Raw genomic sequence first — 24,127 nt, forward strand, 5'->3', positions numbered from 1 at the left:
TGAAGACCAGAATGGTGTGGCTGAGAGAAAGGAACAATCCAAGAGCTGTTCAGAAGCAACAGGGTTAGGTATTGTAAAGTCAGAAGGAGGAGTCTAAGATGATGTTGCCCAAGTTTCTATTTTGGGTGATGGATGGATAATAATGTTGTTGTAAAGAATATATTATATGACAGAAAAAGATTTAGAGGAAAATATAATGAGTGCCTGGGGAACTATCGAATTGAAATATTTAACTCTGCAGGGAACTCCGTGTGTGTGTGTGTGGGGGGGTGTTTCTGTGTGTGTGTAAAGGGAGAAAGACAGAAAGAGAGAGTCTAAAGTTCTCTATAGAACAGAGGTTCTCCATTGTGTGTTCTCCAACAGGAGCAACTTGATTCCCCCAAATCAGGGGATTCTCAACAGTGTCTAGAGATGACTTGGTTGCAGGTTGCTACTGGCATCTAGTAGGAATAGGACAGAGGACCAAGATGCTTCAAAACATCCATTTGGTCCAATAAATAATTATCCAGGGTTGAATGTCACTAGTGCAGAGGTAGAAAAAGTTAAATTAAATTAAACAATTAAAAGAAGAGGGCTGAAAGAATACCAACCTTGGGTAAGGTATACCTAGATTCAAATCTCAGATTGCTAATGACTTGTTCTGTGACCTTGAGAATGAGATTTATCTTCCTGGAGACTAAATTTCTGTATATAGGAGCACGGAGATAATGCCATTGTTTTAAATAATGCTTGAAATCGTGTCTATTAAATGGTTGGATGCATAATAAATCCCTAAAATACCTCCTTTTTTTTCCTTATATCTAAAATTCATAAAGGGTTAATAAAGCAGGTCTTCAAATGGTATTGACAGCTTACATTTGCCTTTCTGTTAAGTAGCTGTGTCCATGCCAATTGCTGTGGCATGGAAAGTCTACAGAAGAGCTGAGGTGGCACTTCCCCACCTCCATGAGTGATAAGCACCATCCTGGCTTGCATGGCCCCCTCCCTGGAGCCCCACTTGACCTCTCGCAGTAGCAAGGTGGGCTGGTCACTCCGGTCAGTCTCCCAAACTGAACTGTGGGCCCACGGAGCACCGTGTACTTTATGCAAACTTACATCCCACAAGTCTTACTCCATATCAAAACTCCACCCAAGTCCACATATGGCCAGACATCTGGACCCAAACCAAATGTGCATCTCATCCTCGGGCCCCTCTGGTCTTCGCGTGCTGCTCTCAGGGCCAGATGGACCTTGTGCCTTCACTCCCTGCGATGTCCCCCTCCAGGTCTTTGACAGCTCATTTCAAGCCTCAGAAGAGCTCCCCTCATCCCTTCAGCAGAATGTCACTCCCATTCGGTTGCAGGGACCTTTCCCACCTCCTCTAATCAGGGCTCGCCCTGCGGTTGCCACTGGCCTGCGTTCCTAAGATGCTGTTGGCTTCTCTAATCAGACTGCGAGCTCTCTGAGGCAGAGGAGGTGGTCACCCAATTCTATACCCTGTCTCCTGGAGAAATTTCTGTCACATGTTCTCCACATCCTTTTGTTGAACATTGTTGGATGATTATAGTTTGGTTATATCCTTTTTATAGTTTTTCATTGAAATAGTGGCACTTTGATAAAAGTCTGTTTTCAATGATCCTCTTAAGAGTCCCTCATTTCCCCAAGTCTTTCCTTCTCTCCTCTCTATTCTCCTGATAACTGGTTTGGGGAGGCTTCATTTCCAGACCAAGGGTGCAGAGCAGTAGGAAGGAGCACACTGCACTTTCTCTTCTTTTACCTTAACCCTCAGAATTACTGTGAGATGATTCCAGGGGATTCAGAAGAGAAAACTAGTGACATGGGGTGGGAGGTAGCTTGGTTGCATAGTATGTGGGAGGGCCTGGTTCAATCCTCAGAACCAGGAAGGAAGGAAAGAAGAAAGAAAGGGAGGGAGGGAGGAAGGAAGGGAGGGAGGAAGGAAGGAAAACAATCACAGGTGTTTCATAGAAAGTGCTCCATCATTTCCAGCAGGTAAACATGGAGCTGGGGCTTGCCATCACTGGCTGGACCAATGTCTGCCTCAGGGACAGCTGCCCTCCTGGAGGACACTCAGCCTCAGCCAACCCTGCAGAGCTAGAACCCCCAGCCCCCATTTTAACATCAGAAGGAGAAGCCAAGGTCCCTTAGCCTAATCCTTTCCTGAGGAGGAAGGTTCCCCAAAGCAGGAGGGAGAACCGTGGGTGTTGTGTGTGAGTAAACTGCTCAGCACCCAGGATTCAGTTCAATGTCTCCCCCAGTGCCCTGTCTACTGCTCCAGGCTACTGACGAGGACTTTCTAATAAACACATCTCTCCGTGGCCCCCTTACTTCCCTAACCATCAGCCTAACTGAGCCTATCTTTTGGAGTGTGTTATTCCTGAATTCTGTCTTCCATGCTATACCATAAACCATAAGAATGGAAAACACGTTTCCTCCTCACGTACACTCTTCCAGTGCGCTCCGTGCCTCCTGCAGATTCTCCATGACTACTTGTCTTCCTCTCAGAGAGGGCTCAGCTCTCCTCCTGAAGTATCCATACAGAAGAGTGTGTGAGAGCGTGTGCATCCTGGGGCTATCCAACTTCATCAGCAAGAACTCCGTATTTAACAAGGACCTTCATTATCATTACTGATTTGCAGTTTGCCTGGGGACCTAGAGGCAGAGAGCTACTGTTTGAAAATCAGATGCCACCTGAGATAATATATAATCATTTTGGTAAATTTTCTCCAAATGGTCCCAAAGTCCCTGTCTCCTGCCCTGTGGGATTTTTTTTTTTCTTCTTCTTCTTAGGCAATATTAATAGATTAAGACTACTGTTCATGAGCAAGGCAGACTAACTTCACAATGACCTTTCTCTTAAAATATGTGCATATTTGAATTAAAGAAAAATGAGTGTTGCTCTAACTCTTTAGTTAGTTCCCTTGCTTGAAGTCCATATTTCTATATAGTTTAGGGACAGATCTGTGTCTTTAACTCCAAAAACGGCAAAAGGAAATTAAACCAGGAATTCTCCACAACCCCACCGTCTCCTCTGGTGATAAGTAGAAGTAGGGTCCCCTGGAGACATCAGGGTCTCAATCCCTAGACCCTGTGGCCTTCCTGCCTTATGTAGAAGGAACTTCACAGACGTTAAGAACTTGACTTGGGGGACTATCCTGGAGTGTCCAGGTTGCCCCAATCTAGTCCCATGAATCTTTAAAACAGAAGAACTTTCATGTATGTGGGCAGAGGTAAAGGCGGTCAGGGATAATGGTTGGAGAGGTGAAATGCTGCTGGCTTTGGGAAGGATGGCATGAACCAAGGAATACAGGTGGCCTCCAAAGCTGGAAAAGACAAAGCAACCTGTTTTCTCCGGAGCCTCCATGAGGGAATACAGTCCGTCTGACACTGTGATTTCAGCTCTGTGATCCCATGCCAGGTTTCTGGCCTAAAGAACTCCTAAATAACCTGCAGTGTTGTTTTAAACTCCAAGTGTGTGGCAATCTGTTACAGTCATAACTGAACACTAATCCAGGTGAGCGATGAAAGCCGCCAAGGGAGCTCTTCCCAGTCCGCCCAGACACGGTTGGTGTGCAGCGCCGGGCTGTCGGGCTGAGGACGAGCTCTGCCACCATCTGCCTCTGAGCACCAGGCCTGGCCCAGAACCAAGGGGCTGTGTCAGCAAGCTCCCTGTCCCACAGAAGCCCGAATGCAGGCACTGAGACCTGACCAGGTGCATGGAGAGCGCTTGCGCACACTGCCTTCCAGAGCCCGGAGGGAGACCTCAGTCACCTGCCTCCACTCCCCAGTTTAGTGCCAGTTGGAGGAAACATTTTTCTTTTTTATTTATTTTATTTTTTATTAACATGCATTAATTGCACGTATTAATGAGTTTTGGTGTGGTATTCCCACCCCTGTGTATAGTATGCCTAGTCAAAGTTTTTGAATGAATAAAGTCTGTGGACACTCCCGTGGACCTCTAGTGGAGGGATGATAAACACTTTGAGCGCTGTGTCACGGGATGTCCTGACAAAGTGGTCTGTTTATTTTTAAGAAAAAGCAAAACGTATAATGTCCAGAAAAAAAGCAATCTTCCCACCAGCCTAACTACTCAGATGTCAAAAAATCGAGACTCCAAGGAGGTGACGTTTTATCTGGGGTCGCCTAACACATTTGGGAGAAAAAGAGGCCGTGGCACAACCTCTGGGGCTAGCAGGCCTTTGCTTGCAAGGAACCGGCCTGCAGGAAACTAATGGCTCCCTTAAAGAGGTGGTCCCTCTGCTGTGCACGGCACAGGAGCTGCTCAGAGCACACAGCAGCAGGTGCTAGGTAAGGAAGCTGTGATGGCAGCTCCCAGAAGTTCTAGACAGATTCATGGAGGGCCAACCTGTGTGTGTGATGCCATCATCCACTTCCCTTAGGGACAGCACCTCTTTACAGGAAAGGAACACTATAGCCAGGTACAGGTGGGAGGGACATTCAAGTCACACTGTCAGTTCATGAAACGGGAGGGCACGGGATTTCAGTTGAGATCATGTTGACATGAAAATCAATGCAGACTGAGAATTTAGGAGAAGCACATTCGAATCCGCACTTGACAGGCTTAAGAGAATGTTCGAGGTGGGCTTTGGCCACAAACTCAACCTCCTGGATCCTTGGTTTGCCCTTGATAAAACAGGAATAGCAGTGCATGCTTTGCAAAGAGACTAACTATAAGTAGTATTCATTACTTAACAAAACATCAAATGAGAAGACATAAATGCACAGAAGATCTTATGGTTATTCAATCAAAAATGTTTCTTTATGGATTTTTCCTAATATCTGAAAAGAAGACTTGATTGACAATAAGAGCACAGTGTAGAGGGAAAAATGGTTGAGCAGTGTACGTTCCAATGCCAGGCCCCAGGAGAAGAGCTCTACGAAGCCTAGAGCAGGGTCTCAGGTGTCCCCAAGCAGCCGGTGTCACTGGCACAGTCTTCCAGGGCTCCATTAGCCTGCACTCCCCTCCTCTGTGGAGAGTCACTGTTCACTGTGACCGTGGACTTGTAGCTCCATCTTGTGGCCGTCTTCAGAGTTCCCGTCCTTTCTTCTCTCTCTCCTTCCTTCCTTTTTTCTTCTATATTATAAAATTCAAACAAAATATCTCCTGTCTGCTAGTCACAGAAGATTAAAAAAAAAAAACCTTTCCTGACTTCAACAAGTAAAGCATTTCCTTGGAGAGATGTGCAAGGCCACAACTAAATGAAAAGCAAGGCGAGGCCCGGTGAGTCTTCCAGGACAGCCTCCGGGAGGCAGAGCCTGGGCAGCCTTCCCATAGGAAGTCAGATCCCAGTAACAGCAGGTGGCCAGCTCTGCACGCTGGGGTGGGGGTGGGGGGCTGGCGTCCTTCTAACTCCTCTGGGTGTTCACTGGTCTCTTCTTCACAGAAACACGTGCACCTGTGGAAAGCTGGCCTTCACATCCAGGGCCTGCGTCCCAAACTCTCACTCAGCCGCAGGTGGTAGAGGCTACTAGGGGAATGGTGGTTTCAAATGAGAGAACCAAAGCGCCTACTAAAGACTAGAATCTAAATTCCCTGATTCCAAATCCCATGGTCCCATATGAGGAAGCTCCTTTCATTCAACAGAGACTTGGTCACTGGACAGAACTTTTAAAGACCAAGTTGAAGCAGCGGTGGGTGCAGTGGTGCCCTCTGTGTCTAGGGGGCTGGGCGTTCCCCTGACAATGGGCCAACTGTGGCTGTAGAAATGGAGGTCAACAGAGAGAAAGGGAGGCTGTCAGAAAGGGGCTTGTGCCACTAGCTTTCAAGGAGGGAGTGCAGGGGAGCAGGGAAGGGGGAGGTTTAGTAGAGTGTCAAGTGCCCGGGACACAGGACAGGCACAGGGAGGACAAGAGCTCTCATTAGGAGAGACTTAGGCTGGACACGGGCTGGACCTTTTACTGAGTTCAGTGAAGGAAGTCAAGTCACACTTAGAAACTGAGCATCACCAGAAACTCAGCCTCGGGACTTCACATGCCAGATGCCTTCTGAGTACAGCCTCAAAGGAGCAAGAGAGGGAGACAAGTAGGGCAGGCCCTGGAAGAGGTGAGCACCTGGCACCAAGGGCAGAATCTGATAGACAGCGGGAGAGAAGCTGAGCAGGGAGTAACCTGGCCTGAGTATGTTTCCTAAAGAACCTCACGTACTACAGTATTCACCAATCTCACAACACAATGGAGAGGGAGAAAAGCCAGGCACAAAAGAAAACATAGAGTGCTCCATGGTTACAGAGCAGAAAAGAGGGTGAACCTGCCTGTGCCTGCAGAAATCATGCCGGGCTGCTGTGAGACAGGGCCTGACTCTGCCTCTGCACTCTGGTTACACTGAGGGTGCAGTATGTAAAACTGCGTCGGGCTGTGTGTTTAACGCAGGAGGACTTTATCATCTGCTGATAGAAAGTTCACAGTGAATCACTCCTGTGCCCTGTGTGGGCAAGAGATGGCAGAGGAAGGGGACAGAAGACCAGTTAAGAGGACTCAGCTATTCATGAGAGAAAATGGGGGTGGAGGACTGTGGTGAGGTGACAAGGATTGAACTTTCACAGGTCTGTCCCCTCCTGACTCCAAGCCACTGCCACCTGTCTCCTCCCTTGCCTCCTGCCTCTGTGGCAGCCAATGAGTGAGGACGCAGTGCCCTCTCCTGTTAGGAGGTTCCAGCAATCTCCTGCACCTCCCTCTTCCTGACCCACTGTGACTGCCGCCCTGGGGTGCTGGGCTCGGCTCGCCAGCTCCACGCTCGTTTCCACCTCCCTCTTACCTTTCCCTTCTCCGCAGAAAGTTCCTCCCCACAGATCTCTGTCTTCCTGTTGGCGTAGTGTTCAAATTGTAATCCTGAAAGACATTTCCTGAGCCTCCCACCTCCGTAAGCAGCCTCCCCCTTCCCTTCCTCCACATCCCTTGGTCCTCTTTGGCCTGCTTTAAAGGCCCCAGTGTTTCTGAAAATCCTTTGCAGTCTCTGCTTTTATTCGCCACCCTTGCCGACAGGAGCACCAGCTCTGCACGAGAAGGGACTGTACTTTCCCCAGCCATATCCCCAAATGCAGGAGTGATATATGGCCCACATTAACTGCTCCATGAATTTTTGTCATGCACCTAGACGTGGATTATAGGAAGGAACAAGATGTGCCACCAATAAGCAGATGGCACCATAGGAAGAAAGTGGCTCAGACATAAATAAGATTGTGATTCAGTCTCTGAGGATGATGAGTGAGATGCCGCTGCTGGAGTGATCTTGGGTTGCTTTAGAAAGGAGGCGCACCCTGAGCCAGGTCTGGAGCACTGGGCAAGGCTTAGACATTTGTGAGCAGAAGGAATCCCCCTGGGCTGTTGGAAGGGTGTGCACAACAGCAGGATGCACCCCACACTGAAACAGCCTGAGAAGGTCCTTAGACACATGGACTTTCCTGCTGACCATGGGTCACTATCTGGCACCAGAATAATCCAAACGCTTCCTCAGTGACCAGGTCTCAGGCACACAGAGGTATGGTGCTGATGCCACCAACACAATGAAAGCCCCTGTCTCCTCTATGCACCCTGCTCTGTTGACAGGAAAAATACTAAAATTGCTTCTGTACACTTTTTAGAACATTTTCCCAGCATATGCATGAGCCAAAGCCACCAGAAATGATACACTATTTATTTCCAGGACAGCAGGAGCTTGAAGAGTTGCACATCATCCTGGCTCTCAGCGCCCCCACTCGCCATGCCAAAGACAGATGCAGACCACGGTGGTAGTGTCAATGAAGCTGGTGTACTTCTACTAATGTGAAAGCACCTAAGTAGTTCCCGTGTCAGAGTCGACAAAAAAGTTCATGTTCTGAAGCTAGAAAGGAGGCCCGCGTGTTATACTTCTTAAATGAATGTGTCTGTGGTTCACTCACTCCAGTTTTTATTTGCATTTGGCTCTGCCTGTAGTATGTTTCCATAGAAGATCTCATTCACTGAAACAGAATGAAGCACATTCTGATGGAAGGTCAGAAGGGGTCCCTAGTTGATGGCCATCCATTACCCAGAGGATGGGCGTCTCCTCCCATGAAGGGAAGGAGCTGGCACGAGGCAGCCGCCCAGCAGCGCTGCCCCTCATGTCTTCCTTAGAGAACAGGTGAAGCCAGCACATCTCCAGGCCACAGCATCCCAACTAGGTAAAGCTACTTCAAGACTTCTCAAAGTGTAGGAGGGTACAAATATTGTAAAAAATGGACTCCAGTGTGGATTAATGCTGATAGAAGCAGATTGCTATTTCCAGGATGCTGTGAGTGGGCCGCTTTGAATCTCCAAAGGGGACCGATGTCTACAGGGGCACTGACAGCAAGACCCCTCCCTACTCCTATCTACAAAATATTTTCGGTGGTTACTTTTCCTGGAACCCACTAGTGACCCTTACATAAGAGCCTAACTGGATTTTATCACCTAAACTTTAAAATATCTCTATTGTATTTTTATAACTAATATGTGCTACCACCATTTATCTCATAGTTCCTGAGCTCATATTGCCATTTTAGATAAGGTTGAGGCCCAGATTGGTGCAAAGATGTGTCTGAACCTGAGTTATCTCTGTCTCCTGGCCCAGTAGCATTTAGTCTTTAGCCATTGTCCCAGCACCCTCAAATGGGTTTATATGGAAAGCAGCAATAGAAAATAACTAAGATCCTATACTTGAAAAACATTTTTATCAATGTTTTGCATTGATATTGCACGTACTTATGATGCACAATATGATGTTTTAAAACATGTTCACATGTGTAATGATCACATTAAGGTAAATGAATCCATACAGAGAACGAATGGCATCTCAACACCAACATTCAGTTGTGTAACTTTAGGTAAAACATTTAAAGTCTCCAAACCCAAGCTTCCACATCATAAAAATTGCAAAAAAACTACATTAATAGTCATCTCTATGGATGACATAATAATGTCAATAGCTACTTAGTGGAATGGATATGAGGATTATTGGGAAAACCTTTGGTACCAAAAATACAAGTTGTCACCTAAAATATTGTTTAAATGTAATAGAGATATGGTTTAAGATAATTATACCATAAAAGTGGATTGATAATAGAACCTATTATAGAACCTAAATAGTGGTAAAGTTTCTATACTCCACTCAAAATGGTAAAAGAGTGATAGAAATAGCCTGGTAAGTTCTATATGTGTAAGAAATACTTGGTGAAACAACCAAAATAGATAAATAAAATACTCTAGAACATTACATAAACCAAAACAGAAAACTAAAAAAACAAAAACAAAAACAAAATATGAAATTACCGTAAAAATGGCAGAAAAATAGGAAGGAGACACACACACACACACACACACACAAAAAAAAAAAAAAAAAACAGAAAAGAAAAAGGAAATAATCAAATGACACACTTAAAGCCCAGCAGGTCAGTGTCCGCATTACATGTAAAAGCTAAACCAACCAACTGAAGGGAAAGATGGTCAATATGAAGAATTAAAGGGCATGATTTATTTATGCAATGTCTCAAGAAACTAATTTCAAAGATAATATCAGAGTTAAAGTTACAAAAGTAGCAAAGACATGCCCTATAAATATTAACCTAAGGAAATATGTATAAAGGATATTAGTATCACATAAAGTTTTCATCAGATCAAAAATGATTACCAAGGCAATGAGCACATCACATACTGATCCCAAATCTGTATTCTGAATATGTTCATACCACTCAATAAAACTAATAATGAAACAAAAACAGAAGGTGCAGAAAGGGAAAACAGAAAAATCTAAAGTCATAACCTGGGACTTTCAACCACCCTTTCGGCAATCAAAATCATGTGAAACAGAAAAGTAGCAGAAATATAGAAAGACTGAACAAAAACAGCAACCAATGGGACCTCACTGCTTTTATATATATATATATATATATATATATATATATATATATATATGAAATTCATTACAATTCTTATTGCATATATAGAGCTCAATTTTTCATATCTCTGGTTGTATACATAGTATATTCACACCAATTTGTGTCCTCATACATGTACTTTGGATAATAATGATCATCACATTCAACCATCATTAATTACCCCATGCCCCCTCTTTTCTCTCCCACCCCTCTGCCCTATCTAGAGTTCTTCTATTCCTCCCATGCTCCCCCTTCCTATCCCACTATGAATCAGCTTCCTGATATTAAAAAAAATATATTCGGCATTCAAGAATCAATGAATGGGATGGACTCAAACTAAAAAGTTTCTTCTCAGCAAAAGAAACAATCTGTGAGGTAAATAGAGAGCCTACATCTTGGGAGCAAATCTTTACCCCTCATACCTCAGATAGAACACTAATCACTAAGGTATATAAAGAACTCAAAAAGCTAGACACCAAAAAAAAAAAAAAAAAAAAAAAAAAAAACAAATAACCCAATCAATAAATGAATCAAGGACCTGAAGAGACACTTCTCAGAAGATGATGACAATCAATCAACAAACACATGAAAAAAAAATTCATCATCACTAGCAATTAGAGAAATGCAAATCAAAACTAAGATTTCATCTCACTCCAGTCAGAATGGCAGCTGTCATGAAGACAAACAATAAGTGTTGGTGAGGATGTGGGGAAAAGGTACACTCATACATTGCTGGTGGGACTGCAAATTGGTGCAACCAATATGGAAAACAGCATGGAGATTTCTTAGAAAATTGGGAATGGAATCACCATTTGACCCAGCTGTCCCTCTCCTGGGTCTATACACAAAGAATTTTAAACAGCATACTACAGAGACATTGATAAACATCAATGTTTATAACAGCACAATTCACAATAGCTAAATTGTGGAACCCACCTAGATGCCCTTAGATAGATGAATGGATAAAAAAAATGTGGCATATATTCACAATGGAATATTACTCAGCAATAAAAGAAAATAAAATCATGGCATTTGCAGGTAAATGGATGGAGTTAGAGAAGATAATGCTAAGTGAAGTTAGCCAATTCCAAAAAAAAATGCTTTTTTAAACAGCATTACTAAGTATATTTCGCGAACCATAGAGTCACATTCTCAAGATGTAAAATCCAAAGTTGTTCAGTGTATTTAATGCACTATGAGAACTTTGCCTTTCTAAGTTTAGAACACTTCTATCACTTAAAAGACAACAAAAAACAAAACCTGAGAATATAATGTTTACTCCCAAACTAGCTCCTTCACACCACTGCTGGCCTTTGACAACAGTAATTTTGCCAGTTCTCTGTAGTTTTTCCAATTCTGGGAATTTGATTGAAATGAAATAAAGCAACATGAAGCCTTCTGTTACTTGTTTCATTTATGATAATGTTTCCAAGATCCATGCACATTGTAGCATGCACTCAAACTTTATTCCTTTTTAATGCCAAGTAGTGTTCAAACATAGGGATGGAGCATATTTCATTTTTTCAGTGCTGTATTAGTGTGCATAATAATGCCATAAACACTTATGAACGAGAGACTTTGTGTGGACATGTGTTCATATTTCTAGTGAGCATAGACCTAAGAGTTAAATGGGTGGGTCATATGGTAATTCTATTTTTTTTAATATTTTTTGAAACTGCTAACATATTTCCCAAAGTGGCTGTGCCATTTTACATTTACACCAGCAATATGTGAAGATTCAAATTTCTCAGTGTTCATGCCAGTGCTTGTTATTTATTATAGCTACTTGGTGAGTACGATGGTATCTATTTCTAGGCTATACCCCCTCCCTGGCTGAGAGAGAGAGAGTGGGAAAGGACAGAGGAACCAGCAAGAGGGGTCCAGCCACAGTGGATAGCCTGGCCGAGGATGCACCTTTATCCTGAAGGCCTGAGACTCCTTTCTCTGCCCAGGGGCAGCAGGGCCGCACAGTGGAGGGGCCCCTCACATCAAGCACCTGGCTGCAAAGGTGTTCTATGTGCTCACAGACAGGTGCATCCTACCAAAGCAAATGTTGGGCTAGGAATTATTATTATTTCTGGAATTTTCCTTAACTCCCTGGAGACATAGCAATAAGAGAGTTGAGCATCTAAGGAACCCAGTTACAGCAAATGGCTTTTTGGTCCTCATAAGCCTGAGAATTTCCTCATCAGAGACATCTCGTCTCCTGACTGGAGAATAAATCTTCCCAGCCCTTCGGCAACACCAGAGAGAACCACTGGCCACCCCACGAATGTCAAATAGATGAAGAAGAACAAAATAAGCATCAAAACTGCAAATTAAACTATTGGTACCACAGATCGCCTGATTCCTAACCCTAAACATAATCACTGCCAAAATAAATGAATATTGATTCATAATCGTAAATGGGAAAACATTAAAAAGTCCATGCAAGACTCCCAACTTAGATCAATAGAGAGTAGACCCACTGCTCCAAGGGCTTCCCTCTCAAGCCAAAACCCTGTACCTCACATCATCATAGGGGGACTGAAATGTGCAAGAAGGTAGACTTTCAGTGACCTTGGAACTTGAGAAACCATGCAATGGTGGTTTCTCTGTGGATAGGCCCACCACGTACCCTAGATAGGGCCCAACAGAAGACTCTCACTAGAAGCAACTGGTACAGGCGATGAAAGATCCCCCTCCCCATTCCCCTGACACACAAAGGACTGAAAGAAAACATGGTCCTAACAAAGCAGAAAACCTTTTTGGCAACCAGAAATCAATAGACCACTGAACACCCATGTGGCTGCAGGAGTAGACAGATAGCAACACCCCATTCTTCCACAAAAGGTACTGAGAAGAACCAGCAGAGAGCAAATCTTACAGAGCAGGCGTATTTCTCTTCTGTTGGTATGTTGGTATGGAGTCCATGACTGAGCGTGGACTTTAACCCATAACCTCCACCTAGCAAGAGCAGGAAGTGCCCCCGGTTCCTCTGCTGGGGTGTTTCAAGCTACTGGGGCACTGATCTCTGTTTCCTGCCTAGGAGAAGCCAATCAGGCTCTGAGTGCCCTGCCAGGGTAGTATCAGCATGGCACAGTAGGGAGCTGTGCCTTGACCCCCACCCAGGAGCAGCAAGACGGACGGAGGAATGTGGGACAGGCCTGGTTGCAGACCCGCTGGATGTCCTATTAAGCATCAAGAGATCCAAGGTAGCTGGGCCTGCACCTGCACCAACAGGAAGGTAATTCAGCTTCGCACTCTTCCATCCCCTTCCCTGGCACTAATTGGGACCAGAGGAGAACCAGGCCACCTGCCCCACCCTTCAGCACAGTGGTACCAATGCTCCTTTTTCTTCCCTTCCCTTGTCAGCAGGCCCAGGGGAGATAGAGCTTACCCTATCACTCAGAGGCAAGGTGGGGCCACCAGCTGTGAATGGCAAGGTGTGAGGGGAGAACAGGGAGGGGCTGAAGGTCCACCCTACCAGTCTGCCATGAACAAGGATGAGTCAGCACTCCAGTTCTGAGATGCTAGGGTCCTGTTAAAAGCAAAACTGAGACAAGTTAAATTTGACAAAGGTTACCTGAACAGGAAAAATACCGCAGAAATGGGCAGCATTCCTGACCAAACAAAGGTTCAGAATGCCCACCCCAACCACCTGTGCAGGTTGTATTTATAGCCAAAGTAAGTGATCTACAGAAACCACCTGATTGACTCTTCCAGCAGCTGCCATATATGGACATGATCTGATCAGTGGCAGCCTTTGATTGAAGGAAGTTTAATTGCTATGATTGGCTTAGACTCAGTTGCTTAGTGACAAGGATGCTCCCACATGGAGTTCTGTTAGGGTTTCCTATGTATGGAAGCAGCTTTGAGTCAAAATACATCACCCAGGTACAGAGGCAGGCTTACCTTATTTCAGCTTAACAATACCAAGGGGAAGTTGAGTCTGTACCTAGACTTCACGCCTCATATCAACATGAGAAATATTTGCCAAAAAAGATTAAATGAGCTCTAGAGTCTCCTAATGTAAAGCCCTAAATGCCAAGAACACAATTAGAAAGTCACTTATACAAAAAATCTGAAAAATTCAACTTGAATAAGAAAAGATCATCAACAGACGTACTGAGATCAATCTGTTATTAGAATTATCTGATAAATATTTCAAAAAAGATATCAGAAAAATGTTTCAACACGTAATTACAAAAATCTCTTGAAACAAATGAAAAATAGAAAATTTCAGCACAGACACAGAATGTTTTAGAAAGAATAAGATAGAAATTGTAGGATAGAAATGTGTATTTTTAAAAAAGAAACTAAAAATTTGCTGAGTGAGCTCTAGGATAGGGTGGAGATGACAAGAGTTTAGAATCAGTGAACTTGAAGACAGATTAGTAGACTCCACAAAATCTGCACAATAGAGAGAAAATAAACTGTGAAAACAATTGAGCAATCTCAAGGTGTGTAAAACAGTTGCAAAAGAGCTAACATTTGTGTGATTGGAGTGTCATCATGTTAGGGGACATAGAGATGAGGATGGTGGGACGTGAGGTTCAGAGAATAATTCTTTAAGATGGGCCACTGTGCTGACCCCCACATGCTTCCTTTTCCAAAAAGCAATATACCTGAAGCCCTGCCTGGCCTAAGTGGACAGGATATGTCACATTCCTTAGCAAACTACCTGCTATCTGCAAGGAAACTCAGGCAGAAAATCACATTGAAAAGAGGAGCCCGAGTTACTTTGAAGGGAGAGACATTTGTGACCCTTTTCACAGACCAGATCGCAGAAGATAAAGATAATTCCTCTTAATCATAAAACCTGTAAAAATGATTAAGAATCCAATTAGTACAAGTCAGCAGGAGCCAAGGTGACACAGAATTTTTATTTCAATGGGGACTTAAAAAACTGTCAACGTGCTGTCAGTCAAAAGTCAATAGGTGGGGATCCCCAATAAAACTGGGTGGGGATCCCCAATAAAACTGGCCTGCAGGAGAGGCACATGGTCCCTCTCCTCTCTGAGAGGACCCACTATTTCCCTTGAGAGTAGCCCCATTTCCTTTTCCCACCCCTTCACTAAATTACTCCTGTTACCCTGAGCAATACTTCTGAGATCTTTCTGACTTGATTGCAAGAACAGGAGTTTGAAGAGAGGGTCTTTGTGCTGCCTCAGTTTCTTAGAAGCCCCAGCCCCATAACAATCAGAGGAGAGAATGACCAAGGCATTGAGCACACAGGGGCTTCACACTTCCCAAACTTGACAAGAGACACCCACATACAGACTCAAAAAGCTGGGAAATCCCAAACAAAAAAACATAAAGACATGCATGCCAACATACATCATAATCAAACTTCTGAAACGAAAACAAAGAAAGCAAAACTGAAAGCAGCCAGAGATAAATGAAGCATTTACAAAGGATGCAAAACAGATGTCAGCAGATTCCTCATATGAACTGCTCCCCCCAGCCAGAGAGAAATGGCCTGATGTTTTTCCAAGTGCCAACATAAAACATAAAAGAACTATCAACTGTGAATTCTACCATCCAGGAAGGAAAATGAAACAAAGACATTCTTTGATAAAATAAACTCAGAACAATTTGTGTGCAAGTATACTCTTAGAGAAAACCCAATGGAAACTTTCTAAACAGAAGGGAAATGTTAAGAGAAAAATATTTGAAATGTTTTGTTTGGAAGGACATTGGAATGGTAAAAACAATTGAGCACTTTTCTCCTCATGAGGTTCTTAAATAATACATTACAGCTAAAGCAGAAATCATGCCACTATTGGCATGATTTAAAAGTTGGGATGGTAAAATGAGAGTAAGTTTCCTGCAATCAAAGTGTTAAGATGCCAAAGTATTGGTAGACTCCAATAAGCTCAGCATTCCTGTGGTAAAAACACTAAATGACTAATCACAGCAATACACTCAGAGTACTGTGAATAAATCAAGGTGCAATCCCATTACACACTCTACGTAGCCGTAATTACCTTAAAATTAATAGTTCTGAACATGACAGGTACAGGCAGTTAGCAGAGCAAAAGGACCTGAGCAGGAGGAAGCAGGAAGAGCATGGGATGAACTGCAGGGGGCGCTGTGTTGACAGGTGAAGGGACAGGGGCCGCCGAAGACTAGGGAGACCACAGGGAGGGAGACCCCAGGGTGGTTTTGTCAGGTTGTGTTTTGAGCTACATCTTAAAGCTGAGGAGAAGTTAGTGAAGGAGAAAGTCCTATAGTGTTTACATTTGCAAAGGTACCTGGAGGATGGATGGAGGGGTCAAGAATGAAATAAGAAAGAACAATTGTGCAGCTATTCAGACACTTCAGTTTTCTTTCTTTCTTTCTTTCTTTCTTTCTTTCTTTCTTTCTTTCTTCCTTTTCTTTCTTTTTTTTTTTTTTTTTTTTTTTTTTTAAGTATGAGGTTCGGATTAGAAGGTGGCCAGGGCTAAGGGAAAGCAGTAGGGTTATAGAGAATGGGATCTGTTTAGGGACTACTCAAAGCAGAGAATGGGCGAAACCCAATGATGGAGTATGTGCTCCTGATACGGACACCACTGCACATTCTTGGGTGTGGACACCCCCAACCATAGGTTTCTGTAACCTTATTATACAACCAATTCCTATCTTTTAAATCATGAATAATGTGATCCTTCTTAATTTTTAAATATATTGGCCAAAACCCTCATAATATTGTATAACATTATCAGTAACAAAATATTTTGGTTTAGACGCACATGTGCACACATACACATTAACACACACACACACCAGAAATAAAAATATAGGAAATGATATTCAACCTTCTTAACTTGGAAGTGTTCTGAATTGTATATGCTCATGTTAATCTAAACGTTTATGTCATGGCGTTTTGGTCTCCTGCATTCAAAGCAGCCTTTCCAACTTATTAAACACACAAGGAAGGAATGCTAATGTGTTTTTGCTCTTCATTTGAATAATCCTGCCGAATACACTACACATATGCTTTATACCTACATCAGCATGCGAGATTGAGAGAGCCTGCCAAATGTTCTCTTGCTAATCCACTCCCACTTCCAGAATAAATTGCTTCAGTCCCTGAGAGTTTTGATATATTTATATGATGACAGGTGAAGATCTGAACGTAGTCCAGCCTCCATTGTATTGAAGCAAATTTTCCTCCAACGATTTTAATATGATAAACATAATGAGGAGAAACCCTGTGTCAGCATCAGTCCCACACAGCCCCTTTCTGTATGTACCAAGGAAAATTTCTTTTCTTTAAAAAAAAATCAGCAGTGAATTTTCAAGACATATAATTACATCTCTATTCTATGATTTATCTGCCAGCATATCTCAAAATATATCCTCAAAATATATCATAAAAGATCAAATTTCTTAGGGAAGTTGCTTTGGGAATCTCTGGTCTAAGTAATGATTTAGCAGTTTGTTTGGCTGCACAACTTCTTAGGCTTTAAACAAGCTAGCAATAAATTGTATATGGATGATATTCTCTATAAATTATGAGTCTGTATCAAACTCAATATCTCTTTTAAATATTTAATAAGATCTCAGGTGTAACACAAAACAACATAACTTTTGATTCTGTCTTCTCTGATGCTTGATCTAACCTTGTCTTCCTAATTAGCAACAACATTTCCCAGGGACTCAGGGCAAAATGTTTGTTTTATCCTCAACTGACCTTTTCAAAAATATACACTTACACTCCAGCAATCATCAAATCCTGCCATTCCATACATGCAAAATAGATTCCCAGTCCATTCTTCCTCCTGCAACTGCACTGGCCAACTTACCAACAGTCTAGTCTGTGTTATTAAAGTGACTTCTAAACAGTCCACCTTCTTCTGGTTCTGGGGCACAATGGGGATGAACCCAGGACCTGGTGCATTCTAAAAAAGGGTTGTACAAGTGAGCCACACCCCCAGCCCTGGTCTTTACCCAATTTCACATGTTTTTTACCTGGAACTCAGACTTTTCTAAAATGTAAGACAGAGCAGAACCTTCCTTCACTGATGAAACTCTTCAATTGTCTAGTTTGTTGTTGTTGTTGTTGTTGTTTTTGTTATTTATATTTGTAATGGTATCTAAAATTCTCACCCTGGACTTCAAAGACCAATATTGTTTGGCCCCTTGCTACCCTCCCACTGAATTCCCTATCAATGATCTCCCAGCTCTTCCTCCTTCCTCTTTCTCAGAGGTACCAAGTGCTCTCCTATCCCAGGGTTGTTTATTTTTGCCTAAATACCTGCCTGTAATGCTCCTTTCCTTGATATTTTAGTATTTTGCTCTCCATGCCATTCCAGGGGTTGTACGGGTACTGGCCTTCCTGCCCTCCATGTCTAGAAGGGCACCATCCCTCGCTGTATCCCCATTCCCTGCTGTCGCTCTGTTCTCAAGGGACCTGTCACGATGGTAGAATATTATCACCATTGCAGGTTGGTCTGCTGTGTCTTCACAACCAGGGGGGTGCTCCACCAGGGCCAGGGCCTTATTTTTCTTAACAGCCACCTTCTCAAGGCCTGGAAGTATCATATGGCAACCACATATTAGACCCCCAAAAATAGATACTTAAAAATAAATGAATGAATGTGCTAATTTGAATTATTTAACGTAGGATTTTCTCAACAAATCTGTAATTTTTGTAAAATTACATTTTTCCCCACAGGACAGCTCCCTGACACTGCACATCCTTCTTTCAACTCTTCTCCCACAAAGTCCTCACCTTCTACTTCAAATGAAAAACAGATGAGTGTTTGGAAAGGAAATCAATTTAGGACTTCCTCCGGAGTGACCACAAGCCTCAGTCCAGCTCTGCCTGTGCATACCAATGTTTGCTTATGCCGTTACCAAATGACGCACAATATCTTGCCATGGTCAGACCCAGCCACTTTGCCTTTGATGGCCTTATTTAGGAATAGGGCTGAGAACGAGGTGGTGGTTGGACGTAGCTCCTTTTTTGTGGGAAATGCTTTCTTACCTTGAGTGACACTATTTGGGAATAAGGCTGGACTCAGTTTTTCTCTGTCCTAGGTCATGGACAGGGTCACAATGAACACTCAACTGTGTGGGAAAACAATGAGGAGGGGAAGGCAAGGAGCAAAAGGTGAGAGGAGGGGAGGGAAGAAGCAAGAAGATGCTCCTCTCCTAGTCCACGTGGAACCACCTTGGTTTGTCCTTCTGTCCTGCTTCACATAGCATTATGTCTTCCATTTCATCACTGTTGTCTCTGATGGTTGGAAGTGTTTGTGTTTAAAGCCTCAATAAAAACGAGAGTAAAAATATTAACAAATACTTCATATACTTTTGTATACTTCCTTGATACACATCATCTGTATCAATTGAATTTTACCCATTCATCAGTCATTTGCATGCTTAGACTGTTCCCATATCTTGGCCGCTGTGAACAGTGCTGCAGTGAATCTGGGAGTCAAGTATCTCTTTGAAGCATTGCTTTCATTCCCTTTGGGGATATAAGCAGAGGGGGACTACTGGTCATTCTATTTGTAAATTCTGGGGAACCTCCATAATGTTTCATAATGTCTATGCCAATTTATATTCACGCCGCCAGCAGCACATAAGAGTTCCCATCTCTTCCTACCCTCACAACCCCTTGCTATTCTTTTCTTTTTAATAATTACCACCCTAATAAGTAGGAGATGATACTTAGGAGTAGAATGGTCATCAAGATGGGTAAGAGAGGTAACCGGTGAATGTTGGTCAGAGGATGCCATATTTAGGTCATGGAGGGAGATGTGTTACCCACCAGGAAGGCTACAGTTAGTAGCACCGTATTGTATATTAGAAATTACTAAAGCAGCAGGTTTCATGGGCTCACAACACACAGACCAAAGGTTACCATATGAGGAGATGAATATGCTAATTAGCTTGCCTGGAGTAATTATTTCACTATGTCTATGGATAGAAAAACATCAGGTGGTACATCTGAAACATGCATTTTTTTATATTAACAAATAAAAAAATAAATAATTAAAAATTTTAAAAAATTTTAAAGGGAGAAGTAAGGAAGCAGGAAGGAAAAAAGTAAAGAAGGAAGAAGGGAGGAGGAGAAGGAAGGGGTAGGAAAGTCAGAAGGTGGAGGAGGAAGACAGGCAGAAGCCCTGAGGGGAGGGTGGAACACCGTGGTGGGGTGAAGTGCAGGGCACCCAGAGGCAGCAGGAGGGACTGGGTGACTCAGGAAGTGGGGACAAGAAGGTTCAGGGATCAGGAGACCTCATTTCACCAGTCTCAGCTTCTTTGAAAACCATTTCAGAGGTTCCAATGGACTCTTGAGTGCTTTTGAGAAAGAAAACAAGTGGGAGGAGGATGGTGATCATCCCTGTCTGGCAGGAGAAAACTAGGCTCAGAGATGCTACTGTGGTGTCTCTGTGGGCAGCCTAGAGACAGGACGGGCAGCAGGGTCCCCCCAGACTCCTGCTCCTAGCACTGCTGTATTCCACGGCTTCCTTCCTGTTTCATTCACAAACAAATATTGACCTGGATTTCCAGAGGCAGCATCTCTTGTATAATTAGTAGGAAAAACCAACACAATAACAACCTTCCAGGGAGGACATAAAAAGTGGAGTCACACCTGGTGGGATAGAGGAGGGAGAGAAAGGATCAACAATTCCAGACCCAGGAAGAGATGCCTGCATCATGAGGAGGGGTGACAGAAAAGCCCAGAACACCTAGAAACCAAGCAGGCAGACAGACTCCTTACCCAACCTGTGCTTTAGGGAAAGATGAGCGTGCAGTATTTTCACTACAAGTGAAGAGTGAAGACTTAAGATTGAGTCCTTGCCATGTGCTTATCTGTAAGAGCCGACAGTACTGCCCCTCGGGAAGTCACCGTCTCACCTGGGGAGGTTCCTACACAAGTCCTGGCTGTGATACCTCTTTCTCTCCAGCCGCCTCTTCCTTCCTGGAAATGCTGGTTGTGAACACTAGCGGTGGAACAGAGATGAATTTTCTGCATGGATACAGGAGAAATGTGGGATAATGTTGAAAAAGAAGACTTGGATTCAGATGGCCCACCTAGCACCTGCAAAGAAGTGGGAACTGTTTTCAACATACCAACGTTTGTTCTCTCATCATTAAAAAAGAGAACGTACTTCCTCCCATCCTGCACTTAACAACACTCTACTTTCCCTGATCCTCCCTGCTAATTATGGAGCCTCCCTCAATCCCTAGTCTCACTTTCTGTGGCTTCAGTTCCCCCAAAGCCTGAAAATATTAAATGGAAAATTCCAGAAATACACTATTCATGTGTATTAAATCATTTGCCATTCTGAGCGGTGTCATAAAATTTTACACCATCCTGCCCTCACCTTCACCCCACCTGGGACATGAATCACCCCTTTGTGTCCTGAATCCACACAGGTCACGGTATCTGCATGTCAATCGCTCAGCAGCTGCTTTGTTATTGGACTGAGGGCACAGCATGCTTGTGTCCAAGTAACTCTTATTTTACTTAATAATATGGCCATAGAGCCCAAGAGTCATGATGCATGCAAATTTAAGGTGCATGGTTATAATTGTTCTGTTTTCTTATTAGTTATTATTCTTAATAGTTTGCTGTGCCTAATTTATAAATTATAATTTATTATCAGTGTGTTTATATTAGAAAAAAGTATATAAGATCTGCTACTCTCTGAAGTTTCAGATGTCCACAGGGGCTCTTGGAAAGTCTCTGCTGTAGAAAAGGAGAACTACTCTCTACCCTGAAAGGAATAAAAGCAGCAGCCAAAGGAGAATTAGGAAAGGTGCTAAGGAGAAGACGAGCAAGTTTGGCATCCCATGAGCCACATCCCAGGATGAAACAACAACATAAAAATGGGGTTCTTTAAATACAAATACAAAATTGATAAACCTCTACCAAGAATGGCAAAAATAAAAATACAAAAGACACAAATCTCCAATGTGTATATTTAAACAGAGTATACCACTTCAAAGACTAATTAAAGATAGAAGAATGGAAAACTACTACAGTAAGCTGAATGGTGTCCCAAAAGAAGTGTTCAAGTCCTAAACCCAGTTTCTGGGAATATAATCTTACTTGAAAATAAGCTGTGTCTAAGCCAAGGATATTTAAACACAGTTGTCATCATAAAAGAAAAAAACTTTAATCAAGATATGGAGAAACGCTGAGTTGCGAGGTGAAGATGAAGCAGAGATTGAAGTCATGTAGCCTCATGTCAAAGAATGACAAGGTTGCTCATGACTGCCCAAACCTGGGGGATGCAAGGGGCAAATACTCCAGTGGGAATCAATATTCCAGAGAGAATCACCTCTTCTTAGCACCTTAATTAGGATCCCTGGCCTCCAGAACTACCAGAAAATAAATGCACCATGTTTCAAGCCCCAAGTTTATGGAAATTTATTATGGCAAACCTTGGAAACTTAAACAATTATGAATATATTTATGCTTATATATTCAACAGCCTAAAATAAATGGAACAATTTCTCATAAAACTTAAGAAACCAAAATTCAATTAACATAAAATATCCAATCTGAGTATTCCCATAACATTAAATAAATCATATCTTAATTGATCTAGCAATGTATAAAATGTATTAGATGATATTCTTGACTGAAATTTATTTCAGATATACAAGAATGGTTAAACATTTAAAAATCCATTGATGCACTCCAGTATATTTTCAAGTTAAAGAGAGTATAGTCTTAGGATAACTTAATTGATACAGAAAGGAATTTGATAGAATCCAACTCCATGATAAAAATTTTCAAAGAGTTAGAATAGAGATGAGTCACCTCAATTCCTTTAAAAAAACTTAAAAATCTACATTTAATATAATGGTGAAAGACAGAATCCTTTCTGTAATATCAGTAATGCACAGATGTCCACTATCACAATTTTATTCAACATATCACTGAGAGTTCTAGCTGCAGGAAAAAAAAAGAGAGAGAGAGAGAGAGAGAGAGAGAGAGAGAGAGAGAGAGAGAGAGAGAGAGAGAGGGAGAGAGGGAGAGAGAAGAAAGGCAGATTGCACAGGAAGAAAGAAATAGGATTGTCCCTGTTTGCGGATGAGTTCCATAAAAATCTCAGATCTTACAACAGCATCAAGTCAGAATCCATCACATACTCCAAGGTAAAACATAAATTACCAAACTTTCATAAAATACCTACAAGAACGTCTTTGAGTTCTTGGGCTAGACAAACAGTTCTTCACCTTGGTACAAGCACAGTTGGGAAAGGAACTTGATAAACTAGAACTCATCAGACTCACGATGAAAGGACAAACTTTAAACAGGTGTGAACATTTACACACCACCTAATAAAAACACTAGGATATATGATTTGAAGGGGGAAAAACTCTCAAGACTTCAAGATAATAAAATGAATAAAGAAACTTTAACAGACACTTTACAGAAGAGAATGAACAGGTGGGACATAACTACATGGAAATAAATCCAATACTGTTCCTTATCAGGAAAACACGAATTAAAGTCACAAGGGGCTACCTCTACATACCCATCAGGAAGCCTGAAGTGAAAAGGAAAAGTTTCAATATCAAATATGGGCAAAGGCTGGCAAAAACACAGGAAAAGTGGGTCCCTCCTACACTGCTGGAGAGAACCCGACATGTCTAGAATGCAGCTTGGCACACTCAAGCAAAGTGCACAATGACCTTTAAGTTGATAGCTCCAATCTTGGACGTTTATCCTAAAAAATAAAAGTATATGATCACACAAAAATCTACATATGATCCTTCAGAGCAATTTTATTTAATAACCCCCAACTGGAAATAGCCAGGTGTCTTTCAGCAGGTAAATGATTCAATAAACCATCAAATAAACTTTAGTATTTATACCATGGAATTCTATGTATCTATAAGAAGAAACAAACTATTGATAGGTGCAAAAAGTTGGATGAGACATTAGGAATTTGTTGAGTTAAAAAAAATCTCTTAACATCCCATACTGAGTGATTTCACTTGTGATTTTTTGAAATGTCAAGATATCAAAAATGGAGACAATGTTATGGGCTGTCAGGGATAAGCAAACTGGTGAGTAGAGGGATGTGTGTGATCATAAAAATGTAAGCCACGGGTTCTTGTGGCAAAGTTACTGTTCTGTATCTTTAATGTAGCAGTAAATACATGCACCTACCTGTGTGGTGCAACTGTAGTTACTAAATACACACACGTACACAGACACACAAATAATGCAAGTGGGACCCGGGAAATCTGATTAAGATTGATGGGTGATGTGAATGTCATGGAGAATCTTCCACACCTAGATCCTG

This window comes from Callospermophilus lateralis, chromosome 16, assembly GCF_048772815.1.
Source record: "Callospermophilus lateralis isolate mCalLat2 chromosome 16, mCalLat2.hap1, whole genome shotgun sequence".
Lineage (NCBI taxonomy): Eukaryota > Metazoa > Chordata > Mammalia > Rodentia > Sciuridae > Callospermophilus > Callospermophilus lateralis.